This window comes from Rana temporaria, chromosome 1 (genome assembly GCF_905171775.1).
Source record: "Rana temporaria chromosome 1, aRanTem1.1, whole genome shotgun sequence".
Classification (NCBI taxonomy): domain Eukaryota; kingdom Metazoa; phylum Chordata; class Amphibia; order Anura; family Ranidae; genus Rana; species Rana temporaria.
The window spans coordinates 370,976,635-370,996,890 of NC_053489.1; the positions used below are offsets into that span (position 1 = coordinate 370,976,635).

The window sequence follows — 20,256 nt, forward strand, 5'->3', positions numbered from 1 at the left end:
CCAACGCAGTTGGAAATGATAGACAATTACATAAATATAGATGACCTTAGACATTGTAAGCGGTTGAATCTTAGACACCATTTTGCAAGGGAGTAGCATGTAGCATTCATTGGATAGCTCTACGCGTTTCATGGGTTTTCCCAATCATCAGGAGCGATTAAAAATAGGTTGTCTATACAAAGATAGAAAAATGATGGGGGTGAGTGCAAAAATAATTCCATGTGTGGAACAAGGGGGAACAAGTTGGAAGAGGAGGAATAGGACTATCCCAAAGCTCTTACCTGAGGGTAATAAGATAATATAAAAGGTCATGTAGAAGGCCGGAGAGGCCACAATTATAGCACCCCCCGGAATTGAGGCAAACATGATCTAGGGCTGTGCTGGCCGACCAATGATACATTGTGCCCATATTACAGTGAGTGGGAAGCCCACGGAGCAGGATACATAGTATGGGTAGTTACTGTATTGGGTTCCCAGAACAATGTATCATTGGTCGGCCAGCACAGCCCTAGATCATGTTTGCCTCAATTCCGGGGGATGCTATAATTGTGGCCTCTCCGGCCTTCTACATGACCTTTTATCTTATTACCCTCAGGTAAGAGCTTTGGGATAGTCCTTTTCCTCCTCTTCCAACTTGTTCCCCCTTGTTCCACACATGGAATTATTTTTGCACTCACCCCCATAATTTTTCTATCTTTGTATAGACAACCTATTTTTAATCGCTCCTGATGATTGGGAAAACCCATGAAACGCGTAGAGCTACCCAATGACTGCTACATGCTACTCCCTTGCAAAATGGTGTCTAAGATTCAACCGCTTACAATGTCTAAGGTCATCTATATTTATGTAATTGTCTATCATTTCCAACTGCGTTGGAACATATGTGTACTTGTATATATTGTTTGCCTGTTATTCAATGTCAGCGTTATTGCTGGCAACACCCTATTACTTTTACTATGTACCAGGAATCAATAAACATCAATGCAATTTTTATTGTCATTTAGCAGTGTGCTTCATTCAAAGTCCCACAAATTCCCCCCTCAATTCAAATATGTCAGGGATGGAGACACATGAAGTTACCCCTCATTGCCTCATCTAAAGTCCCAATTTTTAATCCCCCTTTTCTCCTTTGAATTAGAAAGGGTGAAGACACCTCACAAATGTTGTCACTATCAGGGGTGCAGACATCCCCAAAAAATGAGCAGATAAATACAAAAATATTAATTTGCAAATAAGTATTAACATTGGGTGGTGTTTGTGGGGGGCCCTAACACACACATTCATACATATTAGCAACGCTGTATCCTGGCCTATTGGCATGGTTATATTTTCTTAGGCCTCTCAATAAAACTCTCTGAAATTTGTGCTTAAACTAGAACTATAATCAACACTTTTTGTTTTCTTTAATTTTGGATAGAGTGAGGGAGGGTTATAGGCCCTGTCAGTTTATTTTGTATTATCTGTGTCCAATTGGGGAGATTTGCCTTCACTTCCTGCCCCATAGCCAAACAGGAAGTGAGAGAAAAACTTTGCAAATTAAGGGAATCCAGTAACCCCCTCCCCCCAGAACTAGTACGTGGGTCCCCTGAAAATTCCTGGGTGGGTCATACAAAAACAGGGTGTGGCCTTGACAGGAAGGGGTGGGTCATTTTTTTATTAGGAGGTGCAGAAATGTAGTCAGGCCTAGGGCAGCACAAATCCTAAATATACTACTGCATATTAGGGCTTATTTATATCGGATCCGATTTACAGCATGTTTTTATAGTGTGGGAGGAAACCCATGCAGGCACAGGGAGAACATGCAAACTTCAGGCAGATGAAGTCACGGGCGGGATTCGAACCAGCGACCCTTTTGCTGCTAGGTCAAAGTGCTATACACTACACCACTGTGCTGAACGAACATGATTGCAGCTGAAAGCATGAGATCTTTTTTTTTTTTTTAATACCATGCTTTCCAGCCTTATTGACCCCGCCTCTCTCCATTAAGAGGACCTGTCACACACTAGTCCTATTACAAGGGATGTTTACATTCCTTGTAATAGGAAGGAAAGTGATCCAAAAAAAAAAAAGTGACAAAAAAGTGCAAGAAGAAAAATATGAGGTAAAAAATAATAAAAAAATAAACAAAATGCCCCTGTCCCTAGAAGCTTGCACTCAGAAGCGAATATGCATGTGTAAGTCCCGCCCACATATGTAAACACCATTCAAACCACACATGTGAGGTATTGACGCGTGCGTTGGAGCGAGAGCAATAATTCTAGCCCTAGACCTCCTCTGTAACTCTGAACTGGTCACCTGTAAAAAAAAATCAAAAAAAAAATCAAGTTTGGCGCCATTCCATGAGTGTGTGCAATATTAAAGCGTGACAAGTTGGCATCTATTTACTCAGTGTAACATCATCTTTCACATTATCCATAAAAATTGGGCTAACTTTACTGTTTTGTTATTTTTTAATTCATGAACCGTGTTTTTTTTTTGGGCCACTTTGACCGCCACTTTATTCCCTAGGGTGTCTGCTAAAAAATTATATATAATGTTTGGGGGTCCTGAGTAATTTCCCAGGAACAAAATATAATTTTTACATGAAGGAGAGAAGTGCCAGAATAGGCGTGGTATGGAAGTGGTTAAAGTGAAATAATAAAAGTGAAATATTCCTTTAAATTTCATACAGGGGGAGGGGGTTTACACGCATGTTTCCCATGCTTAAAACTGTCCCTGTACAAGATGTCATTTCTGAAGTGAAAAAAAAAGTAATTTTAAAGTACTCATGGCTATAAAGAATACAGTCATTGCTCATTAAAACTAAAAAAAAAAAAAAAAATGTATGGGGGTCCCCCCAAATTAAATTACCAGGCCCTTCAGGTCTGGAATGGATATTAAGGGGAACCCCGCCGTAAAAACAAAAAAAAATGGCGTGGGGTCCCCCCAAATATCCATACCAGGCCCTTCAGGTCTGGTGTGGATTTTAAGGGGAACTCCACCCCAAATTAAAAAAAAAATGGCGTGGAGTCCCCCTAAAAATCCACACCAGACCCTTATCCGAGCACGTTAACCTGGCCGGCCAGAGAAAAGAGGGGGGGACAGAGTGCGGCTCCCCCCTCTCCTGAACCGCACCAGGCCACATGCCCTCAACATGGGGAGGATGTCCCCATGTTGATGGGGACAAGGGCCTCATCCCCACAACCCTTGCCCGGTGGTTGTGGGGGTCTGCGGGCGCGGGGCTTATCAGAATCTGGAAGACCCCTTTAACAAAGGGGACCCCCAGATCCTGGCCCCCCCTATGTGAAATGGTAATGGGGTACATTGTACCCCTAACCATTTCACCCAAAAAAAAGTGACAAAAGTGTGAAAAATGACAGTAGCCGGTTTTTGACAAATCTTTTAATAAAATCTTCTTTCCGCGGTTCCTTCTTCTTCTTTCATTCGGGTTTCTTCCTCTGCTTCTTTCTTGGGTCTTCTCGTCCACATCTTGATCAACGTCTTCTCCCATCTTCTTCTCTGTCCGTCGACCTTCTCGTCCCGCATCTTCTTGATCTTCTGGGCGCTGAGCTTGAAATTGAAGATCCCGCCGTGTTCCCGTTCCTGGGACCGGCCCCCCTCTGACGCCACAGGTAAACTCATATTAAAGTCCGCGTGTGGTATATGTGCATCAGAGGGGGGCGGGGTCACATGAGCGTCACAGGGCGGGAACTTCAATTGGTAGCTCGTCCGCATAGTGCGGCGGCTTATTCTTCTCCGGACGGCGCGCTTGAAATTGAATTCCCCCGCCGTGTGACGCTCTGTGACCCCGCCCCCCTCTGACGCACATGACTTTCTAAGGAGTTTACTTGTGGCGTCAGAGGGGGGCGGGTCCCAGGAGCGGCACACGGCGGCCAATTCAAATTCAAGCGCTGCGTCCGGGGAAGAAAAAGAAGATGTGGACGAGAAGGCTGGCGGACCGAGAAGAAGACAGGAGAAGACACCGGGCAAGATGCGGACGAGAAGGCTGAAGGACGGACGGAGAAGACAGGAGAAGACACCGGGCAAGATGTGGACGAGAAGGCTGAAGGACGGACGGAGAAGATAGAAGAACACGTCGGGCAAGATGTGGACGAGAAGACCCAAGAAAGAAGCAGAGGAAGAAACCCGAATGAAAGAAGAAAAGAAGATTTTATTAAAAGATTTGTCAAAAACCGGCTACTGTCATTTTTAACACTTTTGACATTTTTTGGGGGTGAAATGGTAGAGGTACAGTGTACCCCATTACCATTTCACATAGGGGGGGCAGGATCTGGGGGTCCCCTTTGTTAAAGGGGTCTTCCAGATTCTGATAAGCCCCCCGCCTGCAGACCCCCACAACCACCGGGCAAGGGTTGTGGGGACGAGGCCCTTGTCCCCATCAACATTGGGACATCCTCCCCATGTTGAGGGCATGTGGCCTGGTGCGGTTCAGGAGAGGGGGGGCGCACTCTGTCCCCCCCTCTTTTCTGCGGCCGGCCAGGTCAAGGTGCTCGGATAAGGGTCTGGTGTGGATTTTTAGGGGGACTCCACGCCATTTTTTTTTTAAATTTGGGGTGGAGTTCCCCTTAAAATCCACACCAGACCTGAAGGGCCTGGTATGGATATTTGCGGGGGAACCCACGCCATTTTTTTTTTGTTTTTACGGCGGGGTTCCCCTTAATATCCATTCCAGACCTGAAGGGCCTGGTAATTTAATTTGGGGGACCCCCATACAGTTTTTTTTTGTTTTATGAATTAATCCTGTCAGAATTGTCAGAGCCGACAATTCATTATTGCCGCGTGTGAATTTTAAATGACTTTTTTTCCTTCTGAATGTCATTTTGTGCAGGGACAGTTCTAAGTGCGGGAAAAATGCGCTTTTTCACAGGCTGACATTACACCCCCCCCTAGGTACGAAATTTAAAGGAATATTTCACTTTTATTGTTACACTTTAAGCATTATTAATTTCACTGCTCCTGAAAAAACGGCCGTTTTAAAAAATAAAAAAAGCATTGATACATGTTTCCTGGGGCAGGACTGAGGTCCCCAAACACTTTTTAGGACAAAACTTGCAGATTAGCCTTTAAAATGAACACTTTTGAATTCTCCCATAGACTTCTATAGGGAGTTTGGCGCGGCTTTACATATTACTTGCAATGCGCCGGCTGCTACGCTGGTTCATGCACCTAATTAAGGCTTCACCCGGAGTACTAATTAAGGCATGAACCAGCGCAGCGCACTGACAATAGTAAATCAGCCCCAATGAGTGCTGGTACCTGCCTTTCTTCGAAGTGTATCATCCATGTAAGCCAAAGCAAATCAGGGTAGTATTTGACTCCAGTGCCAAGCATCAAGGCATATCCCTGAACGATGTACTTCTCACTGGTCCGAACCTAACCAACAACCTTGTAGATGTACTTATGAGGTTTAGAAGAGAGCCAGTTGCTCACCTGTATGTAATAGGCGCCAGGCGCCGTAATGCTTTCCACGCTGGAACGCAGCGTGGCGACTGCTCGAAGACATCATCGCCTGGCGCCGCGTGCATTCCAGCCTGGAACGCGGAAGTGCCCAGCACAATCAGCGCTGTATAGGGCACACATGCCGCTGCAGTATAAACAGAACGGCGTGTATGATACACGCCTTTCTATTATTGTCAGCCATAGCTCGGCCACGCAACAACGCCGCTGCCATCGCACTCCATGCTACACTTCTACCCTACCAGGAATCCTTAAACCTATATAGCCAGTATGCTATGTACCTCCAGACTAATTACTGCTGACACCCTAGGAGGAATTCCTTGCTGACACCCTACACTACGGAATCCCATGTCTCAAGCCCTGCAAACGGATAAATAGCTGTTATACTTGTAGTGCTTTAGGAAGATCTGCTACACTTATGGCTGCTACACAATTGCTGTATTGAATATCTTCATATTACTTGGGACTGACTGTTGTGTCTTGGCTGTTTTCTGTAGAAACATCTTAAAGGAACCTATACTTTCAATTAAGCTGAGCTATATATGCCTCTACTATTCAACTACTAATTGCTACCAGTATTCATATTTACTACGTGCTTGACATTAGTGTTACGTGTTTATGGACCCTTGCCCTAAGTTGCTGAACATGTTTGCTTTAACTTTTCGATGCTAAGGGTTGAAGGTATTTCATACCAACTCCCTTAGTGGCCTAATGCATTTCTTTATGTTTAAGTGATATGATGTAGAGAACCCCCAAACTCCTGTTTGCGTAGAGTGACGCCTGGGGTCCCGTACTGATAATCACTTGCATATAGAAGTGCATTGGAATCTTCACGTGTATAGTATAATTTTAAACGCTATGGTCTGGTCGAATGTTGTAATACTTCCAGCCTTAGTAGCTCAATGCCTTTCCTTATGTGAGAGAGAGAGAGATGATGTAGAGAACCCCAAACGCCTTTCTCCAGGCGAACAAGGTACATCCTTCTTCCAAGAGTTCCATCAATAATGCCAGGGAGCCAAGGGGGCAAAACCCTGTAATTCCGAGACCACACAAGATCACCGGCATGGAATCCCAGAAGGCCTGGCGAAGGAGGTGTTGGTGAAGGTTCCTTCGGACGAACTAAATCAAGTTTGGTGCGGAGATGCCTGCCAAACATAAGAAAAGCTGGTGACAGCCCAGTAGTAGCGTGTTTCATGTTACGGTACATGATCAAGAATTCCAGCAGCTTCTCCTCTGACAGTCCAACCTGGTCCAGAGTGGACAGTAAGTGCTTCTTAAACGTCTGCACAAATCGTTCCGCCAGCCCAATCAAAGCTGGATGATAAGGAGCTGTTTTGTAGTGGTGGACGCCCAAGCCACCAAGGAAGGATTGAAACTCATGCAATGTAAATTGAGTGCCATTATCGGAGACTATGGCTGTCGGCAAGCCATATTGAGCAAAGAGCTTCTTTAAGACTAGAATGGTAGCACCCGAGGTAATAGAAGGCATTTGAAAAACCTCCGGCCATTTGGAATGCGCATCTACCACGATCAAATACATTTTATCCTGGATGGGCCCAGCAAAATCGAGATGGAGTCTTGACTAGGGATGAGCTTCACGTTCGATACGAACGTATGTTCGACTCGAACATCTGTCGTTCGATTGCTCGACGAAATTCGAACAAAACGGGTCGTTCGCGCCAAATTCGAGTGACGCCAAACGTCCCATAATTCACTGCGGCGTTGAGCGCTGATGATTGGCCAAGCATGCTGTATGTCCCGCATGCTTGGCCAATCACAGCGCGCAAAAAACGAAGAGCCATAATTGGCCAAAGCCAGGGGGTTTAGTACACGCCCCACACTATAAAAGCAGTCTGCACGGCGGCCTTGTGTAGTGTGTTCCGGCTTTGTTACAGAGAAGTCAGTCAGACAGTTAGAGAGAGAGAGATAGATAGAGACACAGGGGCAGATTCATGTAGCACTTACACCGTTTTTTTGGGAGATGCGCGGCGTAAGTGCAGATTTGCGCCGGCGGATCGCTGCGCCGTACCCAGAGAACCAGATTACGCCTCCAAATAGACTTCATCGCCTCGGTGTAACATTTCCACGCCGGCGCGGCGTTGGTGCAGATTTACGCTGGTCGGATCTGGCGCGGCCATGGTTTTTGTGTTTTAAATATGCAAATGAGGTTGTTGGGCCGATTCATCAACTTAAGCTTGACCGGCGCAGGCTACTCCCGGTGCGCGGACCAGAAAATTCCGGCGCCAAGTTACCCCTCATAAAAGCAGGGGTAACTTTGCACCAGACTTGCACAGGTCAGCTGGAGAGCAGCTAAAGCAGCAGCGTTACAGACAACCTGAGCAACAACACTTGCTGGACAACACATCTGTGTGCCAACATGCCAGGGGCAGCTGTGGTCCTTGCACTATTGCGTCGACGGGCACGTAGGAGGGCACGGGAGAGGATATTCCGCACGCGCATTGACGTCTTTGACATGGGGGAATTGGAGGTGTATCGCACCTACAGATTCAGCCGTGAAGTCATCCTGGAATTAACCAGAATCCTGCAGGATGACATCCCCAGCCCAGCACACTGCAAACGACCTAGCTTGGAAAAAAAAGCTTCAGTACATTTGCACCTGCAGGGCGGAAGTCTGGGCTGATTTATGGACTGGGCGTTGGTAGTGGGCCGGCGTAGCTCAGGGGTCACGCCAGGGCGCAGTTCTGAGCATGTGCAGATTGGGGCATTTACCCCTGGATGTCACTGAGCATGTGCGGTCTAAGATGCGCCCCGGCGTGACCCCTGAGCCACGGTCGGCACTTCATTAGCATAGGGTGACTCCCATTTGGCCTTACCCCGCCTTACGCCATCTAAAATCCACCCCGCTGGGGCATCGTAGACAAAAAAAGTTTCTTGAATCACCTAACTGCCGCTCCGCGCTGGACCGGTGTAGTCTAAAAATGATGCACCACGCCGGTGCAAATCTGCACCATTGTACATGAATCTGGCCCATAGTGTCTTTTCTACCAGATAGATAGATAGATAGATAGATAGATAGATAGATAGATAGATAGATAGATAGATAGATAGATAGATAGATAGATAGAGCAGGAAGGCTAGTCAGTATAGTTATATTTACAGTTTGTAGAGAATATATCTACATCCCTAGGAGTTGTAAATATATTTATAAACTGTATAGCATAGCTAGATCTGCTATTAGTATTTGTCAGGCAGGAGATTGTGCTTGATGCAGTGCTCTAACGTGTTGTATTGCCTGCATAGTGTTTAGCTTAAACATAGTACATAAACATAGTACTCCGTGTTAGTGGACGTGTGCTATTTAATTGCACATACACACATTACCTGTTACTGCACGTGTGCTATTTATTTGCACAGAAACGCAGTCTCTGTTAATGCACGTGGGCTATTGAATTGCACAGAAACGCAGTCGCTCTTACTGCGCGTGTGCTGTTTAATAGCAACTAAACGCATTTGCTGTAACTGCGCATGTGCTGTTTAATAGCACCTAACGCATTTGCTGTAACTGCGCGTGTGCTGTTTAATAGCACCTAACGCATTTGCTGTAACTGCGCGTGTGCTGTTTAATAGCACCTAAACGCAGTTGGTGTCACTGCGCGTGTGCTGTTACATAGCACCTGAACGCAGTTGGTGTCACTTCACGTTTGCTGTTACATAGCACCTGAACGCAGTTGGTGTCACTGCACGTTTGCTGTTTAATAGCACTTAAACGCAGTTGGTGTCACTGCACGTTTGCTGTTTAATAGCACCTAAACGCAGTTGGTGTCACTGCACGTTTGCTGTTACATAGCACCTGAACGCAGTTGGTGTCGCTTCACGTTTGCTGTTACATAGCACCTGAACCCAGTTGGTGTCACTGCACGTTTGCTGTTTAATAGCACCTAAACGCAGTTGGTGTCACTGCACGTTTGCTGTTTAATAGCACCTAAACGCAGTTGGTGTCACTGCACGTTTGCTGTTACATAGCACCTGAACGCAGTTGGTGTCACTTCACGTTTGCTGTTACATAGCACCTGAACGCAGTTGGTGTCACTGCACGTTTGCTGTTACATAGCACCTGAACGCAGTTGGTGTCACTGCATGTTTGCTGTTTAATAGCACCTAAACGCAGTTGGTGTCACTGCACGTTTGCTGTTACATAGCACCTGAACGCAGTTGGTGTCACTTCACGTTTGCTGTTACATAGCACCTGAATGGAGTTGGTGTCACTGCACGTTTGCTGTTTAATAGCACCTAAACGCAGTTGGTGTCACTGCACGTTTGCTGTTTAATAGCACCTAAACGCAGTTGGTGTCACTGAACGTTTGCTGTTACATAGCACCTGAACGCAGTTGGTGTCACTTCACGTTTGCTGTTACATAGCACCCAAATGCAGTTGGTGTCACTGCACGTTTGCTGTTTAATAGCACCTAAAAGCATTTGCTGTAACTGCACGTGTGTTGTTTAATATCACCTAAACCCATTAATATGTCTGGAAGGACAACAAAGAGAGGCAGAGAGTCACGGGGGCAAGCAGGCTCTGCATCTAGAGGTAACGCTGGTGGTGGATGCGGTGCATCCTCTTCAGCGCGTGGCCGCGGCTGCTCGTCCTTCTTTTCGGGAGCTGGCCGTGTTGAGCCTCAACATGCAGAGAAATTAGTGGAGTGGATGACCAAGCCGTCCTCATCCTCCTCATCCTCTCTCACACAGACTGATCGTAGTTTGTCTGGCAAAGCAGCTGCCAAGGCGTCCTCTTCCCTCTGCACAATGGCATCACACAATCCTTCCCTAGTCCCACCATGTCCTCCTGAGGAGTCCCCCGAACTGTTTCAACACAGTGTTGGGTACATGCTGCATGAAGATGCGCAGCGTTTTGAAGGCTCCGATGATGGAACACAGATAGAGGAAGGCATTGATGTGAGCCCAGGGAGAGGGGGTGGCCGAGAGGGACAGCAATCTGGCAGTGATGTTCCCCCAGCTGGAGCATACTGCCAGATTTTCGACAGTGATGATGAGGAGGGAGGGGATGATGAGGTCACTGACTCTACCTGGGTGCCTGATAGGAGAGAGGAGGAGGAAGAGGAGGAGGAGGAGGACGAGGCACAGGCACATCTCCAAAGAGGCAGGATGCCCTCCAGGGGTCAGCTTAAGGGCAGCACGCCAACTGCATTACGTGGCACATCTTCGCTTGTGCATGGCGCTGCTGTGTCTCAATGGTACAGCAAAAGTTCTTTGGTGTGGGCCTTTTTTGAAACATGTCCATCAGATCGTACCTTTGCTATTTGCAACATATGTCTCAAGCGTATCTCGCGTGGCCAAAACATCACCCGCTTGGGCACTACATGCTTGTCCAGACATATGTCGAGCTGCCATGCAGCTCGTTGGCAAGCATACCAGAAAGACCCACACCAAAGACCAAAGCGGACCTCCCCTTGCCCTTCTGTGACCTCCAACCCCACTAGACCCCCAGTCCTCTCTGAAGCCTGCACAGAAGGTGTAGAAATAGGTGTGTCACAACGTACTAGTGGTAGTACATGCGGGCAATCTACTGATAGTACCAGACAAATTTCCCTGCCCCAGCTGCTGCAGCGCTGAAAGAAGTACGCTCCCAGCCATCCACATGCCCAGCGGTTGAATGCTAGCTTAGCAAATTTGCTAGCACCTCAACTGCTACCTTTTCAGTTGGTAGATTCTGCCCCCTTCTGTGAGTTTGTGGAATGTGCAGTACCTCAGTGGCAAGTACCCAAACGCCACTTTTTCTCACGGAAGGCGATTCCGGCTTTCTACCGGCATGTGGAAGGCAATGTCCATGCCTCGCTGGACAGGGCGGTCAGTGGTAAGGTGCATCTTAACGCTGACTCATGGTCCAGCAGGCATGGACAGGGACGTTACCTGTCTTTTACGGCCCATTGGGTGACTCTGCTGGCAGCTGTGAAGGACGCAGGGCAAGGTACAGTAGTTTTGGAGGTTGTTCCGCCACCACGCCTCCAAAACACTACTACTGCTTGTGACACACCTCTCTCCTCCACCCCTCCTCTTCTGCTTCCTCTGTGGCCTCTTCCTGTGGTGATGTTTCCTCAGAACTAGCCGTGCTCCGTAGGCGTACGAGGGGCTACGCAGGAATGCAGTCCAAGAGATGCCATGCGGTGCTAGAGCTGGTGTGCTTGGGAGACAGGAGCCACACTGGGGAAGAGGTTCTTTCAGCTCTGCAGGTGGTTGACGCCACGCCAGCTGAAGCCTGGAATGGTGGTCAGCGATAATGGCACCAACCTCCTCTCTGCCCTGCGACAGGGAAAACTCACCCATGTGCCCTGTTTTGCGCATGTCCTGAATTTGGTGGTGCAGCGGTTCTTGGGCAGGTACCTGGGCTTACAGGATGTCCTGAAGCAGGCCAGGAAAGTCTGTGTGCATTTCCGGAGGTCATACAATGCCACTGCTTGGCTGACAGACCTCCAAAGGGAATACAACCTGCCCAAGAACCGCTTAATCTGTGACATGCCCACCAGATGGAACTCTACGTTGGCCATGCTGCAGCGGCTGCACACGCAGCAGAGGGCCATTAATGAGTACCTGTGCCAATATGGCAGCAGAACTGGGTCAGGGGAGCTTGGTTTTTTTTCACCATGCCAGTGGGCCTTGATCAGGGATGCATGCACTGTCCTGTCACCATTTGAGGAGGCCACGAGGATGGTGAGCAGTGACAGTGCATGCACCAGTGAGACTGTCCCTCTTATTCACATGTTGGAGCACACGCTACGTGGAATAATGGACAGGGCCCCTGAGGCAGAACAGAGGGAGGAAGAGGAGGACTTCCTTACCTCTGAGGGCCCCCTTTATCCAGACACTGTTCCTGCTTGCTCACCTAGCACACAGGAAGAGGAGGAGGAGGAGGAGGAGGAGGAGGAGGAGGAGCATGGAGGTGGAGCCTAGCACTCAGCATCAACAGCAGCAGTCTTCAAGGGATCATTTACAGTCCCAAGGAACACGTGGACTTTTATGTGGCTGGGACGAGGTAGCTGCGGATTCTGTAGTCCTCAGTGACCCAGAGGACTGTGCCCCGAATGCCTCTGCAAACCTACGCTGCATGGCCTCCCTGATCCTGCAAAGCCTGCGTAAGGATCCTTGTGTACGTGCTATCAAGGAGAGGGATCATTACTGGCTGGCAACTCTCCTTGATCCACGTTACAAGAGTAAGGTAGCGGACCTTATGTTGCCATCGCAGAGGGAGCAGAAGATGAAACTTCTGCGGGAGGCCTTGCAGAAGGGTCTGTGCAATGCGTTCCCAGAACCGGGGGATTACCAAAACCTGGCCCTGGACAACGTCTTGCTGAGGCTTCAGTGAGTCAGAGAAGGAGCGGTGGAGAAGGTGACCGTCTGACCGATGCGTTCAGACATTTTTTTAGTCCGCAGCCCCAAGGTCTGACCGGTTCCAGCAACCATCGCCAGCGTCTGATTTACATGGTCCGGGAATACCTAGGGGCAAGATCCGACTTGGACACCTTTCCCACCGAAAATCCTCTGGCTTACTGGGTCTTGAGGATGGATCACTGGCCAGAGCTTGCACGGTACGCAATTGAGCTACTAGCTTGCTCTGCATCCAGTGTTCTTTCAGAATGCACATTCAGTGCTGCTGGAGGCTTTGTGACCGATCACAGGGTGCGCCTCTCCACCGACTCTGTTGATTGACTGACCTTCATCAAAATGAATCAGGCTTGGATCAACACCAGCTACCAATCCCCTGATGCTGGTGTTACTGAATAAGAATTTTTTGTTGAAATGTCTGATCCCTTTGAGACTGCGTATGCTGATGCTGAGTGACTGTCCTGTTATGCTGCTGATGGATTATCCTTCTCCTCCTCACTTTTTTCTTGCTGATAGCTAGTAAGAAATGTTGTGTTTCTGGGCTCCGCCACCAGTGCCTAAGGCCTAATTTTTCTGCCCCTGTTTAACAGGGGCGTATAATAACAATTTTTGATGCAATACTTTGCATGTGGCTCCTTGTTGCGCTCCAATTACAGTTATTGGGAGGGGTTGCAGTGTTGTGTTATGCCTAAGGCCTAATTTTTGTGACCCTGTGTAACAGGGGCGTCTAATAACAATTTTTGATGCAATACTTTGCATGTGGCTCCTTGTTGCGCTCCAATTACAGTTATTGGGAGGGGTTGCAGTGTTGTGTTGTGCCAAAGGCACAATTTTTCTGCACCTGTTTAACAGAGGCGCCTAATAACAATTTTTGATTGCAATACTTTGCACGTGGCTCCTTGTTACGCTCCAATTACAGTTATTGGGAGGGGTTGCAGTGTTGTGTTGTGCCTAAGGCCGAATTTTTGTGCCCCTGTGTAACAGGGGCATCTAATAACAATTTTTGATGCAATACTTTGCACGTGGCTCCTTGTTGTGCTCCAATTACAGTTATTGGGAGGGGTTGCAGTGTTGTGTTGTGCCTAAGGCCTAATATTTGTGCCCCTGTTTAACAGGGGCGCCTAATAACAATTTTTGATGCAATACTTTGCATGTGGCTGCTTGTTGCACTCCAATTACAGTTATTGGGAGGGGTTGCAGTGTTGTGTTGTGCCTAAGGCCGAATTTTTGTGCCCCTGTGTAACAGGGGCGTCTAATAACAATTTTTGATGCAATACTTTGCACGTGGCTCCTTGTTGTGCTCCAATTACAGTTATTGGGAGGGGTTGCAGTGTTGTGTTGTGCCTAAGGCCTAATATTTGTGCCCCTGTTTAACAGGGGCGCCTAATAACAATTTTTGATGCAATACTTTGCATGTGGCTGCTTGTTGCACTCCAATTACAGTTATTGGGAGGGGTTGCAGTGTTGTGTTGTGCCTAAGGCCGAATTGTTGTGCCCCTGTGTAACAGGGGCGTCTAATAACAATTTTTGATGCAATACTTTGCACGTGGCTCCTTGTTGTGCTCCAATTACAGTTATTGGGAGGGGTTGCAGTGTTGTGCCTAAGGCCTAATTTTTGTGCCCCTGTTTAACAGGGGCGTCTAATAACAATTTTTGATGCAATACTTTGCACGTGGCTCCTTGTTGCGCTCCAATTACAGTTATTGGGAGGGGTTGCAGTGTTGTGTTGTGCCTAAGGCCGAATTTTTGTGCCCCTGTGTAACAGGGGCATCTAATAACAATTTTTGATGCAATACTTTGCACGTGGCTCCTTGTTGTGCTCCAATTACAGTTATTGCAAAGGGTTGCAGTGTGACGTGCCTAAGGCCTAATTGTTGTGCCCCTGTGTAACAGGGGCATCTAATAACAATTTTTGATGCAATACTTTGCACGTGGCTCCTTGTTCTGCTCCAATTACAGTTATTGGGAGGGGTTACAGTGTTGTGTTGTGCCTAAGGCCTAATATTTGTGCCCCTGTTTAACAGGGGCGCCTAATAACAATTTTTGATGCAATACTTTGCATGTGGCTGCTTGTTGCGCTCCAATTACAGTTATTGGGAGGGGTTGCAGTGTTGTGTTGTGCCTAAGGCCGAATTTTTGTGCCCCTGTCTAACAGGGGCGTCTAATAACAATTTTTGATGCAATACTTTGCACGTGGCTCCTTGTTGTGCTCCAATTACAGTTATTGGGAGGGGTTGCAGTGTTGTGCCTAAGGCCTAATTTTTCTGCCCCTGTGTAACAGGGGCGTCTAATAACAATTTTTGATGCAATACTTTGCACGTGGCTCCTTGTTGCGCTCCAATTACAGTTATTGGGAGGGGTTGCAGTGTTGTGTTGTGCCTAAGGCCGAATTTTTGTGCCCCTGTGTAACAGGGGCATCTAATAACAATTTTTGATGCAATTCTTTGCACGTGGCTCCTTGTTATGCTCCAATTACAGTTATTGGGAGGGGTTGCAGTGTTGTGTTGTGCCTAAGGCCTAATTGTTGTGCCCCTGTGTAACAGGGGCATCTAATAACAATTTTTGATGCAATACTTTGCACGTGGCTCCTTGTTGTGCTCCAATTACAGTTATTGGGAGGGGTTGCAGTGTTGTGTTGTGCCTAAGGCCTAATATTTGTGCCCCTGTTTAACAGGGGCGCCTAATAACAATTTTTGATGTAATACTTTGCATGTGGCTGCTTGTTGCGCTCCAATTACAGTTATTGGGAGGGGTTGCAGTGTTGTGTTGTGCCTAAGGCCTAATTTTTGTGCCCCTGTGTAACAGGGGCGTCCAATAAATTTTTTTGATGCAATACTTTGCACGTGGCTCCTTGTTGCGCTCCAATTACAGTTATTGGGAGGGGTTGCAATTAGTGTTGCTCACGAATATTCGCATTGCGAATATTCGACTCGAATATAGCATATTCGAGAAATCGCGCTATATTTCGAATTTCGCGGTGAATATTCGCAATTCCGAATATTCGCATTTTTTCAATTTGATTTTTAAAACAGATCACATCCCATCGACGTCTAAAAGCATTGCTGGTATGATTAGAGACCCTGGGCCGAGTAGCTAAGCTGAGGCGATCTTTTTATGTTGCCAAATTGAAAAAAAAAAAATTGCGATTTTTCGCTAATGCGAATGCGAAAATGATTGCGAATTTTCGATAACTGTGGTAGGAGAACTCTGATTGTCTCTGATGCAAAAGGGGGGGGCTTTGTGTATGTTTCTGTTATGAATATTTGTATGTTTGATATTATTTTTTTTTGTAAGAAGGAAAAAATTGCGCATACCTTAAAAAAAGGGGAGAATACAGCAGCAACTCAAAAATGTTATACAACATAATTTAATACAAGACAGAAAATGGAGTCGCTCTACAAGAATAAAAAATATGTCTAGTGACAAGACATGTGGGCAAATTATAAAATAAGCAAGCGCAAATAACTTGTGAAATACACAGTGAAACAAATATATAAAGAAATATAGTCCCAATAATAGAAAAATAATCTTTCATAAAAATGTCTTTGATATGTGAAGTGAAAAAAAGTCCAAAGCATGTAGCATGAACGTGTTCAATCTTCAAGGTGTTTGATTGACAAACGGCTGTGACAGATGGATAGAGTAAAGAATCACCACCAATGCAAAACACTTTTTATTTTCTATTGTAAAATATCACGAATATTCTGAGCCAATCAGAGTGCTCCTTCTGCATTTGCCGAATATTCGCAATTATTTTGTATTGTAAAATATCAAGAATATTCTGAGCCAATCAGAGTGCTCCTTCTGCATTTGCCGAATATTCGCAATTATTTTGTATTGTAAAATATCAAGAATATTCTGAGCCAATCAGAGTGCTCCTTCCGCATTTGCCGAATATTCGCAATTATTTTGTATTGTAAAATATCAAGAATATTCTGAGCCAATCAGAGTGCTCCTTCCGCATTTGCCGAATATTCGCAATTATTTTGTATTGTAAAATATCAAGAATATTCTGAGCCAATCAGAGTGCTCCTTCCGCATTTGCCGAATATTCGCAATTATTTTGTATTGTAAAATATCACGAATATTCTGAGCCAATCAGAGTGCTCCTACAGCATTTGTCGAAATTGCGCAGTAAATATCGCATTCGCATGTTGCGATATTTCGATAAAATATCACGAATATTCTGAGCCAATCAGAGCGCTCCTCCAGCATTTCTCGAAATTGCGCAATAAATATCGCATTCGCATGTTGCGATATTTCGATAAAATATCACGAATATTCTAAGCCAATCAGAGTGCTCCTACCGCAGTTATCAAAAAATCGCAATTATTTTCGCATTCGCAATAGCGAAAAATCGCAATCATTTAATTTCGATAAAATATCACGAATATTCGAATTTAGCGAATATATCTCGAATATTCGAATATATATTCGAGATATATCGCGAAATCGAATATGGCATATTCTGCTCAACACTAGTTGCAATGTTGTGCCTAAGGCACAATTTTTCTGCCCCTGTTTAACAGAGGCGCCTAATAACAATTTTTGATGCAATACTTTGCACGTGTCTCCTTGTTGCGCTCCAATTACAGTTATTGGGAGGGGTTGCAGTGTTGTGTTGTGCCTAAGGCACAATTTTTGTGCCCCTGTGTAACAGGGGCATCTAATAACAATTTTTGATGCAATACTTTGCACGTGGCTCCTTGTTGTGCTCCAATTACAGTTATTGGGAGGGGTTGCAGTGTTGTGTTGTGCCTAAAGCCTAATTTTTGTGCCCCTGTGTAACAGGGGCGTCTAATAACAATTTTTGATGCAATACTTTGCACGTGGCTCCTTGTTGCGCTCCAATTACAGTTATTGGGAGGGGTTGCAGTGTTGTGTTGTGCCTAAGGCACAATGTTTCTGCACCTGTTTAACAGAGGCGCCTAATAACAATTTTTGATGCAATACTTTGCACGTGGCTCCTTGTTGCGCTCCAATTACAGTTATTGGGAGGGGTTGCAGTGTTGTGTTGTGCCTAAGGCCGAATTTTTGTGCCCCTGTGTAACAGGGGCGTCTGATAACAATTTTTGATGCAATACTTTGCACGTGGCTCCTTGTTGTGCTCCAATTACAGTTATTGGGAGGGGTTGCAGTGTTGTGTTGTGCCTAAGGCCTAATTGTTGTGCCCCTGTGTAACAGGGGCGCCTAATAACAATTTTTGATGCAATACTTTGCACGTGGCTCCTTGTTGCGCTCCAATTACAGTTATTGGGAGGGGTTGCAGTGTTGTGCCTAAGGCACAATTTTTCTGCCCCTGTGTAACAGGGGCGCCTAATAACAATTTTTGATGCAATACTTTGCACGTGGCTCTTTGTTGCGCTCCAATTACAGTATGTTTGAAGGGTGCCCTTTTTTCTACAATTTTGCTTTCACAAAAAAATAATGGCCCCCCACCACCCCTAAAATTATCGAGATATTGTTGCCACACAGCACGTGCGCAAGCTGTATTAAATTACTTTTTTCTTATAATAATTTCATGTTGTGCAGGGACATTTATAAACACGTGCCACTACTATAGACACACAGCAGGTGTGATATTTATTATTTTTTTTTTTTTTATTTTTTTTTCACTTTACGCATTATTAAAATCGCTGCTCCAGAAAAAACGGCCGTTTTTAAAACTTTTTTTTCCATTGATACATGTTCCCTGGGGCAAGACCCGGGTTCTGAAAGACGTTTTCCAACATTAAATTGAATATTGGTCTTTAAAATGACCGTTTTTTAATTCGAACGTTCGAGTCCCATAGACTTCAATGGGGTTCTAAATGTTCGCGCGGTCTGTTCGAACGTTCTGGTGCGAACCGAACCCGGGTATGTTCGGCTCATCCCTAGTCTTGACCACGGGTCTGTTGGCCATGGCCAAGGTTGCAGGGTTCCTCTATTTTGGGGTCGCTGGGCTTGACAGCACCCAGGGCATTGAGCAACATAATCTGCAATTGCCGTATCTATTTGTGGCCACCAAACATAGCTCCGGGCTCGCTACTTAATGCGCACCACACCAGGATGGCCTTCATGCAGCATCCACAGCATGGTTGATTACAAATACTGGGGTACAATCACTCTATTGCCCCATTGTAGGCAACCAACAAGCTCACATTTCCTGGCAAAGTACAGACAAAATTCACTTGGAACTCTCTCTGGCCATCCAGTCTGAACTTAAGAGAATATCTGAGACAGGAAAGAATCTGTGGCTGTATGTCTGGCAATCAGGGAGGTGGACAGGCAAGATTGTGGCCTGTGTACTTCCACTACACATATGTCTCTTGGTGGGTGGCCTCCAAGTGGCAATCTGGAAAATGCATCTGCATTGCTATGGGTATCATGGGAGCGGTATCTGATAGAATAAGTGTAAGCTCCTAAAAATAAAGCGTACCTTTGCAAGCGAGATGCAGTCGTTGTAGAAATCCCTTTCTGAGGCTTCAGTATTGACAGAGGTTTGTGGTCAGTGATAAGTATGAACTCCCGACCATAGATGTACGCGTGAAATTTCTTTGTGGCCCATACAATGGCCAAAGCTTCCTTGTCTATCTGGGAGTAGTTTTGTTCCGTGGAGGTTAAACACCTGGAGGCAAAAGAAATGGGGCGCTCCGTGCCATCCGACATGACATGGGAAAGCACGGCACCCAGTCTATAAGGCATCACAAGCCAAGATGATGGGTTTCTTTAAATCATAGTGGACCAGAACTCGAGAAGACAGAATGAGGTCTTTAGAAAACCAAAAAGCTTCTTCACATTTTTTTTCTGTCCATATCCATTTAGCTCTTGCATCCAGTAAGCTATGTAATGAGTAGAGCTGGTGTGCCAGGTTCGGCAAGAAACGGTGGTAGTAATTTTGGAGGCCAAGGTAGGACCTGAGCTGGGTGACATTCTGGGGAGTAGGGGCATGGGTAAGAGCTTTAACCTTTTCCTCAGTAGTGTGTAACCCATGTCGGTCCACCGTGTGGGCACAAAACTCCAGTTGAGCCTTGAGAAATTCGCATTTTGAAAGATTAACAAGTAAACCATACTTTTGGAGTCTCTCTAGCACCGCTTCAACATTCTTTCTGTGGTCTTCATCAGTGGGACCAGTGATGAGCATGTCATCCAATAGACATTGGGTGAAAGGTATTCCTGCCAGGACCTCATCCATGAGCCGCTGCCAGATGGCTGGAGCTGGGGCTATGCCAAAAAACATGCGGTTATACTGGAATAAACCTTTATGGCCCCGTACACACAAGAGGATTATCCACTGGAAACGGTCCTCCGGACCGTTTCCGCGGATAAATCCTCTGGCGGATTTTGATCTGATGGTTGTACTAACCATCAGATCGAAATCCGCGCGGAATCCATCCGTGGTGATGTGTCGCGCCGTCGCCGCGATGATGACGCGGTGATGTGCGCGACGCTGGCAGATAA

At 46.2% G+C, this 20,256-nt stretch overlaps 1 pseudogene; it reads right to left on the reverse strand.

Annotated features, from left to right (window-relative positions):
• Positions 1-263: 263 nt before the first annotated feature.
• Positions 264-20,035, reverse strand: LOC120928408 (annotated as a pseudogene).
• Positions 20,036-20,256: the final 221 nt, after the last annotated feature.